Source organism: Aotus nancymaae, unplaced genomic scaffold, assembly GCF_030222135.1.
Source record: "Aotus nancymaae isolate 86718 unplaced genomic scaffold, 86718_ANA_hifiasm-v0.15.2.pri h1tg000064l_1, whole genome shotgun sequence".
In the NCBI taxonomy this organism is placed as follows: domain Eukaryota; kingdom Metazoa; phylum Chordata; class Mammalia; order Primates; family Aotidae; genus Aotus; species Aotus nancymaae.
This window is the reverse complement of record NW_026988479.1, coordinates 5,383,833-5,400,188: the sequence shown is the minus strand read 5'-3', so window position 1 is coordinate 5,400,188 and position 16,356 is coordinate 5,383,833. Positions and strand designations below refer to the sequence as shown.

Here is a 16,356-nt window from a genome sequence, read left to right as displayed (position 1 = left end):
AGAGTTAGTTGGCAAGGAGGAAAGCAGGACTGAGGATCTGGTAGTGAGGAGATGAGGGAGATGAGGAGAAGATGAGGCAAGTTTTGGGAGTCAGATGGACAAGGAACTTGCTTGTTCTCAATTTAACTCTGCTTGGTTGAAATGAGTAAATCTGTGGTTCCAATTTACATAATCTTCCTATGAATAAAAATAGAATGCAAATACTCAATCTGCTCCAGATTTAGATCCAAACTGGAAGCAAAATTTGACAGAAATCATCTTCTAAGATGAAGTAATCTTTAAATCGTGCTAACAGTCTCAAAACAGAGTATCTCCAGTAACATATGCTTTCTTTTTCTGTAACCTGGGTGACACCTTCAAACTCCCTTTAAATTACTGTGTTGCCTTTGATCTTTTCTGAAAAAAAAATTTTACTATTAGGGATTTTTAGCTAGAAACATTCTTTGTCATAATAGGTACCCACTTCTACCAAGAAGCTCTTCCATGGTAGGTACTGTCAGTAACTGCCTGCCTTGGATGCATTTCTTGGCTAATTTACAGTGATCAGCGATGCCCATCCTTGCCCTTGCCCTTTAAATTATTACCAATATCCTAATCTCACGACTCATACCTCCAGTTATGTGTACCTAAGAATAATTGATATATGCTAACTTGCTTGTTTAAATGTATTAGATTTAATTTGCATATTACAGAGAAAATGCATAATTAACTACTAGATATTGCATTCAAGCTTTTACTTCACTTATTTATGCAACCTCAATGAATAAAGAAAAAAGAAAAGGCTATATAATAAGTAAAAGAAAAGTGCTTAAAACTAAATTTAAAGTGGTTTCAAGTACTACATGAAACATGCTTTTAAAAATCTAAATGCAGAATTGTGGCTGGGTGCAGTGGCTTAAGCCTGTAATCTCAGCACTTTGGGAAGCTAAGGTGGGCAGATCCCTTGAGCCCAGGATTCTGAGATCAGCCTGGGCAACATCGTGAAACCCTGTCCCTACAAAGAATAGAAAAATTAGCAGGGTGTGATGGTGCACACCTGTAGTCCTGACTACTTGGGAGACTGAGGTGGGAGGATCACCTGACCCCTGGGAGCTCCAGGCTGCAGTGAGCCATGATTGTGCCACCGCACTCCAGTCTGGGCAACAGAGTAGACCCTGTCTCAAAAAACAAACAAGAAACCAAGACAAATCTTAATGCAGAATTAAGGAATAAATGCTTTTTCATAAACCAAAATTCCGCTGGGTGCCATGGCTCATGCTTGTAATACCAGCACTTTGAGAAGCTGATGCAGGCAGGTCGCTTGCACTTAGGAATTCAAGTCCAGCCTGGTCAACACGGTGAAACTCTGTCTCTACAAAAAATAGAAAAATTAGCAGGACCTGGTAGTGCATGCCTGTAGTTTCAGCTACTTGGAGGCTGAGGTGGGAAGATCACCTGAGCCCTAGTTGGTTGTGGTTGCAGTGAGCCGTGATCATACTGCTGCACTCCGGTATGGACAACAGATAGAAATCCTGTCTCTAAAAAACAAACAAATAAAATCCTGTCTCTAATAAATAAACAAACAAATAACAATAATGGAAATTTCTTTGATGACAACTTTCTTTTTCTCTCTTCATACTTAAGTGATGCTTTTCAGAAACTTGCTACAAAAACTCTGGTATAAGCTTTCAGCTCACCTATATTTTCCTTTATGAAAGGTCACCACTTAGAAAATTCATTCCCCCTTGATTAATGGCTGGTCCTGACTTAGAATCAAAGGCTGTCCAGAGCATAATGTTGGGCACTTTAAAGCACATCTTGTATAGACCCACATTTGATGTTAAATGCATTTTATTTGATCCCTTTAAATTGGGAAATTGACATTAAGTATTTACAAGGTACCACTTGTTGGCTAGGAAGTACTCTAGGAAACCTAACACAGAGTATAGCTAGATGTTACTTGCTCCTTTAAGAACAGATAGAACAACTCTACTATTGCTCTTTTTTCAGAGCAGTGCAATGGTAGAGTTGACATTCAAACTCTGGCAAGTCTGGCTTCAAAGGCATGCTCCTGCCACTCACCACACCAGCCAGACAACTTTGATTGTCAAAGGTGTTTGGACTAGAGCAACTCCATCTTAAATAGGGGCTAGGTAAAATAAGGCTGAGACCTGCTGAACTGCATTCCCAGTAAGTTAGCCATTCTAAGTCACAGGATGAGATAGGAGGTCAGCACAAAATACAGGTAATAAAGACCTTGCTGATAAAACAGCTTGCAGTAAAGAAGCCAGACAAAACCCATCAAAACCAAGATGGCAACAAGAGTGACCTCTGGTCATCCCCACTGCTCATTATATGCAATGATAATGCATTAGCATGCCAGAAGACACTCCCATCAGTGCCATTATAGTTTGCAGATGCCATGGCAACATCCAGAAGTTACCCTATATGGTCTAAAAAAGGGAGAAACCCTCAGTTCTGGGAATTTCCCACCCCTTTCTTGGAAAACTAATGAATGATCCACCTCTTGTTTAACATATAGTCAAGAAATAACCATAAAAATGGGTAACCAGTGGTCGATGCCAGTACTCAGCCTATGGAGTAGCCATTCTTTTATTCCTTTACTTTTCTAATAAACTTTCTTTCACTTTACCCTATGGATTCACCTCAAATTCTTTCTTGTGTGAAATACAAGAACCCTCTCTTGGGTCAGGACCAGGACCCCTTTTGGGTAACATGATTATTGGGATTCAGTACCTTCTTTTTCAGCTGATTGCTTTCTTGGACAGATGTGACCCCTAGAAAATTTTTCTCTACTAAGTGAAAATCTCTGGTCCTTTAACTCTTAGCTACTGGTATTAATTCTAACATCTAACGTTGTCAAACTCAGGTTCTATTCCTTCTTCCATATTACATGCCTTCATGTTATAGATGGCTTTGGTCACTTAGGTCTGCTGCTATGCAGCCTAAATAGTTCCTATTAGCACCCTAGTTGCTCTCCTTTAACTATGTTTCTACTGGACTGTAGTCCTATTAAGGTATAATAACCAAAACTAAACACATAATAGCACTTCAGGTATGGCCTGAGAATCTGAGCACCAGGTCTGGCTCATTGTTTAGCCCTTTTAAAAATACAGTAAACCATTATTCTCATAACTAACATTTGTTCTATTAATCTTCACAGTTTTTAAAACATGATGTGCTTGCTGTCTGTAACTTTACCTGAGTCATTGATAATAACGAGAGACAGAGAAGTCAACTCTGTGTGACTCTCTGGTCCAGACTGATACTTAACCTCATCCTATGCACATTTGGGGACCACAAGTAAGTAATTCATAAACTTATGTTTGAATCAAAGCCTCACCTCAAACCAGCCAAGTGATTTGGACAAAGAATTTAACCTCAGTTTGTTAATCAGCAAATTAAGAATGACAGTATATCCTTACAGCTGTCATAACAATGATATTTGTAGATTCTAAGAGAGTCTTCACACAGAATAGTCAATAAAAAGTATTTTCTTGCTGTTAAAAGAAAGTTTCTATGCTGTTGTCATAGAAATGGATGTCAAAAAGCCTGATCCTATGGTTTCAGCCAGTAGCTGTCTGTAGAATGTAGCTTGCTTGCCCATAGTCAATCTAGTTCATGTAGTAATCAATTAAACCCTAGTAATTTGTTTATCTTCTGCTAAGCAAAACTATCTGTGTCTTTACTAATATTAAGCCTTCTTTGAGCACTGAGTTGAAGGGTGTTGATGCTCAGAGAGCATAATATGTTTGATCTCCCAGGCTGGTGCCACAAATCCATCCTTGGCTGCCTTTGACTTGTTATATTCCTTCATTCAAATAATTCAGCCTTTGTCATTCCACTTTTCTGATCCGTAAAATGGTGATAATGATATTGACCTATCTCACAGGCATGCTGTGAAGAAATGCTAATTAATAGTTTACAAAACACTTTGAAAATGCAAATTGCTATTTAAATACTAACTGTGTATATTCAACAGATGACAAGTGTTCCTTGGGATTAAGGTGGACTAGATGCTGAAAAGCCTTGCACAAAGTGGGGGAAATCAAATAAACAGTCTGACACCTGCTCAAAATCCATACTCCTTCTCTCATTATATTTTGAAGCAACATTTTTATAGATTTTGTGCCTGCAAGCTAGAAATATGCAGTAACTTGACTGTCTCTTTTTAAAAGGCAGGGGATATATTTTAAGTGATTGTCCGAAAGAGAAGTAACTAAATTGCTCAGGTGAAAAAAATTACTCCAGATAGTATATGCTATAATAAGAAATCTGACAGTTCTTTTCTGTAAAAATTCAATATCAATAATGATGGTATAACTGTACTCCTTATACCATAAGATCTATTGATTTGGATTAGCAAATACAGCTGCTCTCAAATGCTAAACTGTCAGGTTAAGAAAATGTTTTGAGATTGCAGAATAGATCAGAAATATACAATGATTGAAAAACAAGACTACACAAGCCATCCCACCCTTCCACTAAGGCAGCTCTTACTAGAGCTGAACAGCTGCTTAATAGAATCTCACTAATGTATGACACTCCAGGAACTATGCAGTGGCCTTCTTTGGCTTCTGAAAAAGAAGCTGCTAAATATTCCTCAGTATGACTTTTTACCAACTCGTCCAGCTTAGGATCCCTCCCTTGCTTTGAGGATATAAAGAACATAATGCCTAAACCATCTGGAAACATTTTATTTGAGTTGTCTTTTTACCCCACGAGGAGCCTGTGGCAGGATTTGCATTTTCAAGGCTTTTCAATTTTAAACAGTTAATCATCTTAGAGGATAGGGATATGCAAAGCTGGCAGTGATTCTTGGGAGACTTGATAGAAACTCAGTAGAGGAAAAGAAACGTTTCTAGTTTAAAGTGGAAGGTTGCATTAAACATGAAATAAACACTCCATTCCAGTTCTGCCAGAGTCTAAAAATAGGCCCTTGAACAGATTTAAAGTACCATTCTATGCTTTCTCCAACAAAGCCACTGGCACTATTAGCCTGATTACTGCAAAAAAAAGAGGGCCAGATGGTTTGCCCTTGAACTGAAATTAAAGGGCCTTCTTTTATGTACACATTTTTTTCCCAAAATAGGGACTTCCTAAATATGTAAAGGTCCCATGTTTACTATACAAAGAAAATCTGCTGGCCCATTACAAACTATCTATCCAGAATCCAGCACTCAGTTTTCTTGGCATACTGAAGAATTAAAACCAAAGTCAATGCTTGGAAATGCCTCCTACAGACCTCCTCTTCAGATTACAGTATGTCCCAGGCAGTAGTGGTCTACCACTCAGCCAATACCAAATTCTCTACTGAAGAATCAAACCTGTTGGAGTTGCTGTTCTCGGTGTCAATATGGGCACCCTCATAGAGTGTTTTAGAAATGAAGACTCTTAGGCCCCACCCCAAACCTACTGAATCAGAAGCTGTAATTTAACAAAATCCCCAGGTGATCTGGATGCAAGTTAAAGTTTTAGTCACACAGGGTTTGTCAGTCTCTGTCTAACACTCTACCTTCCTAGGAAGATCTTTAACTCCCTTAGTAGTTCTACTGTAATTATTTCATGCTACTAACAATAATATTAATTTCTCCTCTTACAATATAATACTGAATAGAAAATAATTTCATCTGAGAGTTACTACACTTGATCTTAGCCAAAAGGCCGAGAAGCGATCATCTGAGAGTTACATAGCAACAACACATAAACACTTCCATGTCAAAGTTAATTAACATATTACTATTAATGAACATCCACTATGTACTACATAACCATCAGAATTGAAGAAGACACACTTTCAACCCAAGATTTAATAATGTCTAGACACATATAAATAATCGCAAATGAATAATCACAACGCTGGATGGATAGACAGAATAACATGCCATTTAAGAAGGCACTGAGTCTTTCTGAATGGGAGAAAATAGATCATGGGATGGTTCATTGAAATAGTTTAAGATAATATTGGATTAGCTATGACAATGTTTTGTCCTCCATTCCAAGGCATGTGAAATTTAAATCAGCAAGTGGGACACACACATTCTAATATTCCAGAGGCCAGGGGCAAAAACTTGAAGGAGACTAAGTGAAAAGGTATTTGTCTTATGTTAAAAAAAGAGCTATTCCTTAAATTCTAGTCTATTGGGACTGATGTTGCTATATCTTTTGTTTTTTAAAAACAGCCAGGGCCGGGCGTGGTGGCTCACGCCTGTAATCCCAGCACTTTGGGCGGCTAAGGCAGGTGGATCACTTGAGGTCAGGAGATCGAGATCAGCCTGACCAATATGGTAAAACCCTGTCTCTACTAAAATTACAAAAATTAGCTGGGCATGGTGGTGTGCACCTGTAGTCCCAGCTACTTTGGAGGCTTAGGCCACAGAATCTCTTGAATCTGGGAGGTGGAGGTTGCAGTGAGCCGATTTTGTACCACTGCACTCCAGCCTGGGTACAGAGTGAGACTCTGTCTCAAAACAAAAATAAACACAAATGCAAACACAAACAAACGAACATAGCTAGAAATCCAGATTTCTATGATATATGCAACCTCCTAATGTTTAAACACAGGTTACGGAAAAAAGAAAAAGAAAAAACAAAAACTAAATGAACAATGAACCAACTAAATAAAACTAAGAGTTTGCCAAGAACCAGTTGTTTGCAAACTCTAAACTCTAGCAATTTGGCCCAACAGAGGCTTGGCAGCAGTCCTCACAATGGGAGTTCCATAATGATCAAGACCAGCTGTGGCATTTGCAGAGGCAACAGCAGGCAGAAGTACAGTGTGATAAACGCTGAAGTAGAATCCTGCCTTCAAGGAGCTGTAACTTAAAAAGGGAGTACCTGTTGGAGCAACGAGCAAAGGCTTCCCAGACTGGGAATTATGCACTGAGATTTAAAGGATCAAAGGTGCAAAAAAAATGGGAAGAGAGAAAATAGGAGAAAGTATTTATAAGCAGGTAAGAAAACTCAACTTGCAAAACTGAAAGGCTTAAGAGAGAATGATGTTTTGAGAAAACATCAGAGATCAGAATGGCTAGGAGAGGGGTATGCAAAGAGAACAAATTTATGTAGTTTTAAGCAGCTGGTGCATAATATCCTATGATTTTTTCTCAAGAATAGCAGTTTTCCAGGCTGGGGCAAAAAAAAAAAAAAAAAAAAGGAAACTTTCATTATCAATAGATCCTTTCTTTTTTTTTTTAAAGTCTCACTCTGTTGCCCAGGCGCTCAGGCTGGAGTGCAGTGGTGTGATCTCTGCTCACTGCCTCACTGCAACCTCTGCCTCCTAGATTCAAGTGATTCTCATGCCTCAGCCTCCCAAGTAGCCAGGACCACAGGCATGCACTGCCAAGCCAGCTAATTTTTGGATTTTTAGCAGAGGCAGAGTTTCATCATTTTGGCCAGGCTGGTCTTGAACTCCTGACTTCATCCTCCAAAGTACTGGGATTGATTACAGGCATAAGCTGCTACATTCAGCCTATCAGTAGTAAGCAATAGAGACAAGGTACACAGAAAAAAGTATAAAAGTAAGAATTTTATAAAACTAGTGTCGTTTAGGCTAGCAAATGGTTTGTAATGGTTTCTTCAGTTTTCAAAAACTACCAAAAAATGAAAGATGGCCATTTTACAGATGTTCCAAGGGCATTAAATATTATCAGTCAAGCTTCATATTTCTTTACAAAAGCTTTTAACAGCAGCTGTGATTCTTTTATCTGTTGCTTTTAAAGGAAACTTGTGTCTATTGCTGTATGTATAGTTTTAATTGTAGGTATTCCATATGTGAATTTTAATTATTTATTTACCTCCAATTTTAGCAAGAGAGCACTAATCAGAAGCTTAAATAACTCTCACCCTCTTACTTACCCTCACAGAACTGATAGGAAAAGTTTTAAATGCTCTGTGATGAAGGAAAAAATGTCAACACAAAAATAACTACAAAAATTACAGGAAGAAGAGAAATGATGAAAGTTAGTAGAGGATCAAAACATTGTGAAGGATATTTTATTTAATTTTTCAATATGTGTTATGGAAATCATTAATATAGTCAGTCTGCAGCTGTTTCTTACACAATACAGAGTGTTAGAATGGGAAGACTGTCACAAGGTTTGCAAATTACTTTAGCTTCAAATATTTTGCTATTATTTTTTCCTTATAATAAATATTAGACATTAAGGCTGGAACAGTGGCTTTTAAACTTTCATGCGAAGTGGCAGCTAGGGTGCTTGTTAAAATGCAGATTTTCAGACTTTTTCTTAAAAGTTGTCCAATTCTGATTTTTAAAATGTGTTCCAAGTGATTCTGATGCAGGTGTCTCAGAATTAAATTTTGAATAATGCTGGGCTGGCTCAAGGGCACCTAGTGCCTGGCATAGATGTGTCCTCAAAGAAATTAAAAGCTTCTGAGATGTATCTACAATGACAGTGCTGATGAATGACAATGCTGATGAATGCAAGCATTGTGAGGGGAGGAATTTTGCATGTTTTTTTCATAGCTGATATAGTTTGGCTTGTTTCCCCACCCAAATCTCATCTGGAATTGTAACCTCATAATCCCCATGTTTGTGGGAGGCACACAGTGGGAGGTAACTGAATCATGGAGGTGGTTACCCCCATGCTGTTCTCTTGATAGTGAGTGAGATCTCACGAGATCTGATGGTTTTATAAGGGGCTTTCTCCCCTTTACTTGGCACTTCTCCTTCCTGCCACCATGTGAAGAAAGATGTGTTTGCTTCCCCTTCTGCCATGACTGTAAGTTTCCTGAGGGTTCCCCAGCCGTGCTGAACTGCAAATCATGTAAGCCTCTTTTCTTTATAAATTACTGTCTCAGGTATTTCTTCACATCAGCATGAGAACAGACTAATACAACAGCCATGCTTCCAGTGCTAAGATTAGCACCTGGCATGGAGTCAATAACTATTTGTTGAATGGATGTGTGAAAGAATTAAGTGAGTGTGTCGGTACCTACTTTCTGAAGTTCATGCCCTTTACTGGACCTTCTATCCCGTACTAACCATCCAAAGGCAAAAGATCTGTGTCAAGCATGCCCCAATTTGCTCATCAAAAGTGGCATTTTTGGGCTCAGAATAATGACATTAGGCAAAGTTACCAGTCTTGAAAGTGTAATTTTTATTTGAGTTTTCTTTTCTGACCTACACAACTTGAGTGTACCTATAAGGAGCTCCAGTAACTTAGTGGATCACAACAAATCAGCATCCACAATCGAAATGTATAACTGTCACAGAAATATGACACCCATAATCCCCACAAAATATCCATGTGGTTCTCAATGAACTACAGAGTTCCTATTATTTTTTCAGACCCTGTGAGCTTGTAAAATTTTCCTGCATTACTTCTCATGCTCTGAAACCAACTTGGTGTGATATTTCAACATAGATCTAGAGGTAGTGGACAGGCAGACTCACACAAACACATGATTTCTTTTAGAAATATTTCATGAAGCCTGGGTGTCCAGGCAGAAGCCTGCTGCAGTGGTGAAGCCCTCACAGAGAACTTCTACTAGGGAAATGTGAAGGAGAAATGTGGAGTTAGAGGCCCCACACAGAGTCCCCACTGGGGCACTGTCTAGTGAAGCTGTGAGAAGGAGCCACTGTCCTCCAGATCTGAGAATGTAGATCTACTGGCTTCTTGGACCCTGTAACTGGAAAATCTGTTGGCATTCAACTCCAGCCTGTGAGAGTAGCCTTGGGGGATAAAGCCCACAAAGCCACAGAGGCAGAGCCACCCAGGGTCTTGGGATCTGACCCCTTGTACCACTATGTCCAAGATGTGAGAAATGGAGTCAAGGGAGATTATTTTGGAGTTTTAAGATTTGATTACTTTGCTGGTGGGTTTCAAACTGCATGGGGTCTATAGCCCCTTTCTTTTGGCTGATTTATCCTTTTTGGAATGGGAATGTTTACCTAATGTCTATAACCCCATTTTAACTTGGATGTAACTAACTTGTTTTCGATTTTACAAGTTCATAAATAGAAGGGATTTGTCTTGCCTCAGATGACACTTTGGAATTTGAGTTAACGCTCAAAAGACTTTGGGGGACTGTTGGAAGGCAGGATAGTATTTTGCAGTGTGAGGAGGACATGAGATTTGGGAAGAACCATGGGAAGAATGATACAGTTTGGATGTTTGTCCCCATACAAATCTCATGTTGAATTATAATCCCCAATGCTGGAGATAGGACTGGTTAGGAGATGTTTGGATCATGGGAATGGATCAGCATGGCTTCATGCTGTCTTTCTGATAGTGAGCTCTTGCTCCGAGTTCACATGAGAGCTGGTCATTTAAAAGTGTATGACATACCTAGGAATATAGCTAGGGAGGTCTCTACAAGGAAAAGTACAAAACACTACTCAAAAAAATCAAGTATGATACAAACCAATGGAAGAATACTTCATGTTCATAGATAGAAAGATCAATTTTTTTTAAATAGCCATATTGCCCAAGGCAATTTATAGTTTCAATGATATTCCTATCAACTTACCAATGACATTCTTCACAAAACTGGGAAAAAAACTATTTAAAAATTTCTGTGGAATCAAAATGGAGCCAAACTAGCCAAGGCAATTCTAAGTGAAAAGAACAAAGCTAGGGGCATCATGCTATGTGACTTCAAACTGTACTACAGGGCTACAGTAACCCAAACAGCAGGGTGCTGTTACAAAAACAGGCACATAGACCAATGGAACTGAATGGAGAACTCAGAAATAAGGCTGCACACATACAACCATCTAATCTTTGACAAAATAAAATAAAAAATAAAAAAACAATGGGGGAAGGACTCCCTATTCAATAAATGGTGCTGGGATAGCTGCCTAGCTATAAGAATATTGAAACTGAACCACTTCCTTATAACATATACACAAATCAACTCAAGACAGATTAAAGACTTAGCTGTAAAACAAAAACTGTAAAAACCCTGGGAGATAATCTAGGCAATACCATTCTGGACATACAAACAGGCAAAGATTTCATAATGAAGATGCCAAAAGCAATTGCAACGAAAGCAAGAATTGACAAATGGGATATAATTAAATGAAAGAACTCTGCACAGAAAAGGAAACTACCAACAGAGTCACCAGACAACCTACAGTCTGGTGTGTGCCGTGTCCCATGCTGCACAACGGTTCAAAGACCTAAGAGGGAACAATGGGGGATAAAAAAAGACACAGAGATGGACATATAGAAAGCTGGGCTAGGCAGTCTGGGAAAGTGAGAATGTCAGTTTCTCCAGCCCCTACCTGTCTCAGAGTACTTTATTTTATATGTTCACAAAGCACATAGCAGAGGGAGGGTGTAGTTACTCAGAACAGCCTGTGGTTATAATTGTCTTACTTCAGTTAACATACTTCAGCTAACAATGATCTTGCAGCAAGGTCAGTGAAAGCTGCTTATCTTTCTCTAGGTCTGTCTGCTCTTCTCTGAGACATACACATTCCCCTGTTACTGTTTCGCTTCTCTAGAGTTCACCCAAAGTTCACAGCAGCCTTGCTGCTGATCCCCCTCAGAGAGGGTGGGCTACTCTGGCTCTCTACACTACAGAATGGGAGATAATTTTTCAATCTATGCATCTCACAAAGGTCTAATATCCAGCATCTATAAAGAACTTAAATTTATAAGAAAAAAAATCCCACTAAAAAGTGGGCAAAGAACATGAACAGACACTTTTCAAAAGAAGATATACATCTAGCTAATAAGCATATGAACAAAACCCCTCAAAAACATAATTGATAATTAGAGAAATGCAAATCAAAATCACAATGAGATACCATCTCACACCTGTCAGAATGGCTATTACTAAAACGTCAAAAAAATCAAAGGTGCCGGCCAGAGGTTGAGGAGAAAAAAGAACATTTACACAAAGTTAGTAGGATTGTAAATTAGTTTCAACCATTGTGGAAAACAGTGTGGTGATTCATCAGAGACCTAAAAGCAGAACTACCATTCTAACCATAATCCCATTCCTGGGTATATACCGAAAGGAATATAAATCATTCTATCATAAAGACACATGCACATGTTCATTGTTGCACTATTCACAATACTAAAGACATGGAATCAACCTAAATGCCCATTAATGATAGACTAGATAAAGAAAATGTGGTACATATACACCATTGAATACTATGCAGCCATAAAAAGAATGGGATCATGTACTTCAGAGGAACATGGATGAGCTGAAGACCATTATCCTTAGCAAAGTAATGCAGGAACAGAAAACCAAATACCACATGTTCTCACTTACAAGTGGGAGCAAGATGATGAGAACACATGTACTCATAGAGGAAAACAACATACATGGGGTACAGTGATGAGAACACATGTACACATAGATGGAAACAGCACCCTCCAGGAGGATGGAGGGTGAGAGGAGAGAGGGGATCAGGAAAAATAACTATGGGTGCTGAGGTTAATACCTGGGTAACAAAATAGTAAGTACAACAAACCCCCATGACACGGGTTTACCTGTATAACAAACCTGCACGTGTACCCCAAACTTAAAGTTAAAAAAATTACATGTCAATTTAAAAATAAAAATGTAAAAAGAAGCAAAACATGAAATAAAAGTGTGTAGCATCTTCCCCTACTCTCTCTCATTCCTGCTTTTCCATGTGATGTGCAAGCTCCCACTTTGCCTTCTGCCAGATTGTAAGTTCCTTGAGGTCTCATCAGAAGCTGAGCAGATACCCAGCACCATGCTTCCTCTATCACCTACAAAATCAGGAGCCAGTTAAATTTCTTTTCTTTGTAAATTACCCAGTTGCAGATATTTCTTCATAGCAATGCAAGAATGGCCTGATACACATATGCTGTTAAAATGCTTGATGTTATAGAAGTTGAAGACAACTTTAACTTGAAGCTCATAAAGGAATGTCATTTTCTGGTACCGTTTAGCCAGGCATTTAATTTAGTCTTTCTATGACTCAATTTCTAATTTTTTTACAAAAGGAAACAAATTTATTAACTAACATAAAACAACTGTGCAAATTAGCAGTGGTATTTACTACCTGAAATTTAAAAAATGCTCAGTTGATACAATCACAATTCACATATGCTTTAAAGACTGTGGCTTACAATTCTCCATCTGTATCCATGAAGAGTGATATTGTGGCTGGCAGTCTTCATATCTATATCGTGGTCCAAGATCTGATGTGGAATGGTGCTATTTATACAAATGTTTTAACCTTTTAACTTCTTTGGATCTCAGATATATCATGTGGAAACAAGGCAAGTGGTACTTCCATGGGATAAAAACATATGAAGGCTGGGCACGGTGGCTCATTCCTGTAATCCCATCACTTTGGGAGCCGAGGCAGGTGGATCACTTAAGGTCAGGAGTTTGTGACCAGCTTGCCCAACATGGTGAAACCCCATCTCCACTAAAAATACAAAAATTAGCTGGGCGTGGTGGCAGATGCTTGTAATCCCAGTTATTGAGGAGGCTGAAGCAAGAAAATCATTGAACCTAGGAGGCAGAGGTTGCCGTGAGCCAAGATCATGCTATTGCACTCCAGCCTGAGCAGCAAGAGTGAAACTCTGTCTCCATAAAAAACAAAAAACAAAGCCATGAAAATTATACAATTATAGTGTTTTAAATTAACACACTATAATTGTAGATATTTATGGGGTACAATTTGATGTTTCAATATGTACATATGTTGTATAATGATGAAATCAGGGAATTTAGTATCCATTACCTTAATGATAAATGCATTTATCATTTCTTTGTGGAGATAATATTTTTAAAAGCCTATCTTCTAGATATTTTGTAATATATAATATCTTACTGTTAACCATCTAATGATGGTTGACTCTACTGTATGATAGAACACAAGAACATATTTTTCCTATCTAATTGTAACTTGTGCCTATTAACCAACCTCTTCCCCTTCCTATCCCTTCCCCTCCCTTCCCCTCTTTAGTCTCTGGTAATCACTGATCTACTCTCTGCAATGTTTCATAATACCATTTTTTTTTTTAGTCTCCACATATGAGTGAAATCATGCAGTATTTGCCTTTCCATAACTTGCTTATTTCACTTAACACAATATCCTTCTGATTGAAACGTCACCTGGCAAAATGAAGGATTTTATTCATTTTTATGGCTAGGTAATATTACATCATACATATATATACCACATTTTCTTTAACCATTAACATATTGTTGGACACAGGTTGATTCTATATCTTGGCTATTATAAATAGTGCTACAATAAACATGGGAGTGTATATATATATATATATATATATATATATATATATATCTTCAACATACTGATTATATTTCCTTTGGATATATATTAAATAGTGGGATTGCTGGATCATATGGTAGTTCTATTTTTAATTTTTTGAGGAATCTCTCTATTGTTTTCCATAATGGATGCACTAATGTACAATACCAGCAACAGTCGTAGGTGCTGCCTTTTCTCCATATCTTTGCCAACACTTTTCATTTGTCTTTTTAATGATAGCCACCTTGATGATTAATGATGTTGAACTTTTTTTTTTCATATACACATTGGCTATTGGTATATCTTTCTAGAAATGTTTATTAATGTCTTTTGTTCATTTTTAATTGGGCAATTTAGTTTTTTGCTGTTGAGTTGTCTAAATTCCTTATATGTTCTGGATATTAACCCATTGTCAGATGTATAGTGGCAAATATTTCTCTCCCATTCTCTACTTTGTCTCCTTACTCTGTCATTTCCTTTGCTGTGCAATAGCTTTTAGTTTGATGTAATCTCATTTGTCTGTTGTTGTTTTTGCTGCATGCACATTTGAGGTCTTGGTTTAAGAATTCTTGCCTAGGTCAATGCCATAAGGCATTTTCTCTTCTTGTAGTTTCATCATTTCCAGTTTTACATTTAAGTCTTTAATCTTCTACCTAAAGTCTAGAATTTGTATTGATTTTGTATATGGTGAGAGGTAGTGGTGTAGCCTCATTCTTCTGCATGTGGATATCTAATTTTCTCAGCAACATTTATTGAAGATACTCTCTCTTCCCCAATGTGTGTTTTGGCATCTTTGTCAAAAATCAGTTTGATGTAGCTACATGGACTATGTTTGGGCTCTTTATTATGTTCCATTGGTTTATTTATCTGTTTTTATGCCAGCACCACAGTTGTTTTGATGCTACAGTTTGGATCTGTGTCCCCACCCAAATCTCATGTTCAGTTGTAATCCCCAGTGTTGGAGGTGGGGTCTGGTGAGAGGTGACTCGATCATGCAGGTGGTTTCTCATGAATGGCTTAGCACCAGCCCCTTGGTGCTGTTCTCATGATAGTGAGTGAGTTCTCATAAGATCTGGCTGTTTAGATGTATGTAGCACTGCCCCCGCCTTCCTCCTGCATCAGTCATGTGAAGTTCTGGTTCCCCCTTTTCCTTCCACCATGATTGTAAGTTTTTTCTGAGGCATCCCCAGAAGCCAAGCAGATGCCAGCATCATGCTTCTTTGTAATTGGCTAACAGCCTGCAGAAGTGTGAGCCAATTAAACCTTTTTTCTTTATAAATTACTCAGTCTCAGATACTTCTTTATAGCAACGAGAGAAGGGCATAATACATTTGGTTACTATGGCTTTACACTATATTTTGAAGTCAGGCAGTGTGATGACTCCAGCTTTGTTCTTTTTTCTCACAATTGCTTTGTCTATTTATTTTGTGTCTTTAATTCGATACAAAAATTAAGTTTTTTTCTATTTCTGTGAAGAGTTCCAGTGTTATTTTGATAAGAATTACATTGGCTCTATAGTTTCCTTTAGGTAGTATGAACATTTTGACACTATTATTTCTTCCAACCTATGAACATGGGGTTTTTGTCCACTTATTTGTGCCTTCTTCAATTTCTTTCATCAATGTTTTAGTTTTTAGTGTAGATATATTTTATTTCATTGGTTAAGTTTATTCCTGGATATCTTACTTTTATGCAGTGATTGTAAATAAAATTGCTTTACTTGATTACTTTTCAGGTAGTGTAATATTAGTGTGTAGAAATGCTACTGATTTTGTGTGCTGATTTTGTATCCAGCCAATAACCATAGATTTGTTGTGTAGATCCCTTTTTGTTGCGGGGGGGCGGGCGGGATAAGTGCCAGGAAACTGTAGTCAGCCATGTTGCTCCACTTGGAGTTTTAGGAAGATTTTTCTGTGTTCTAAAGTATTATTATTTATATCAAAAGTCATTGCATGGAATGATATATTGAAGGAAGAAACACCTCTTAAGCCCTTTAAGCCTAGAAATCTAAGGCCACCCACAAATCATTACAATCAATCTCTAGACACCCTTAGATTGAATCACTTAATAAAAAGAAGACAGCGATGTAAAGCTGAAGTTTGCCACTCTGAAGTTTG

The 16,356-nt window shown here is 38.0% G+C and overlaps 1 protein-coding gene and 1 pseudogene across 1 annotated transcript in view; both read right to left on the bottom strand.

Annotated features, from left to right (window-relative positions):
- Positions 1 to 16,356, bottom strand: part of CHSY3 (chondroitin sulfate synthase 3) — a 288,921-nt gene that overhangs the window by 31,913 nt on the left and 240,652 nt on the right. The window lies entirely within an intron of this gene.
- LOC135270683 (U2 spliceosomal RNA) lies at positions 5,543 to 5,676 on the bottom strand (annotated as a pseudogene).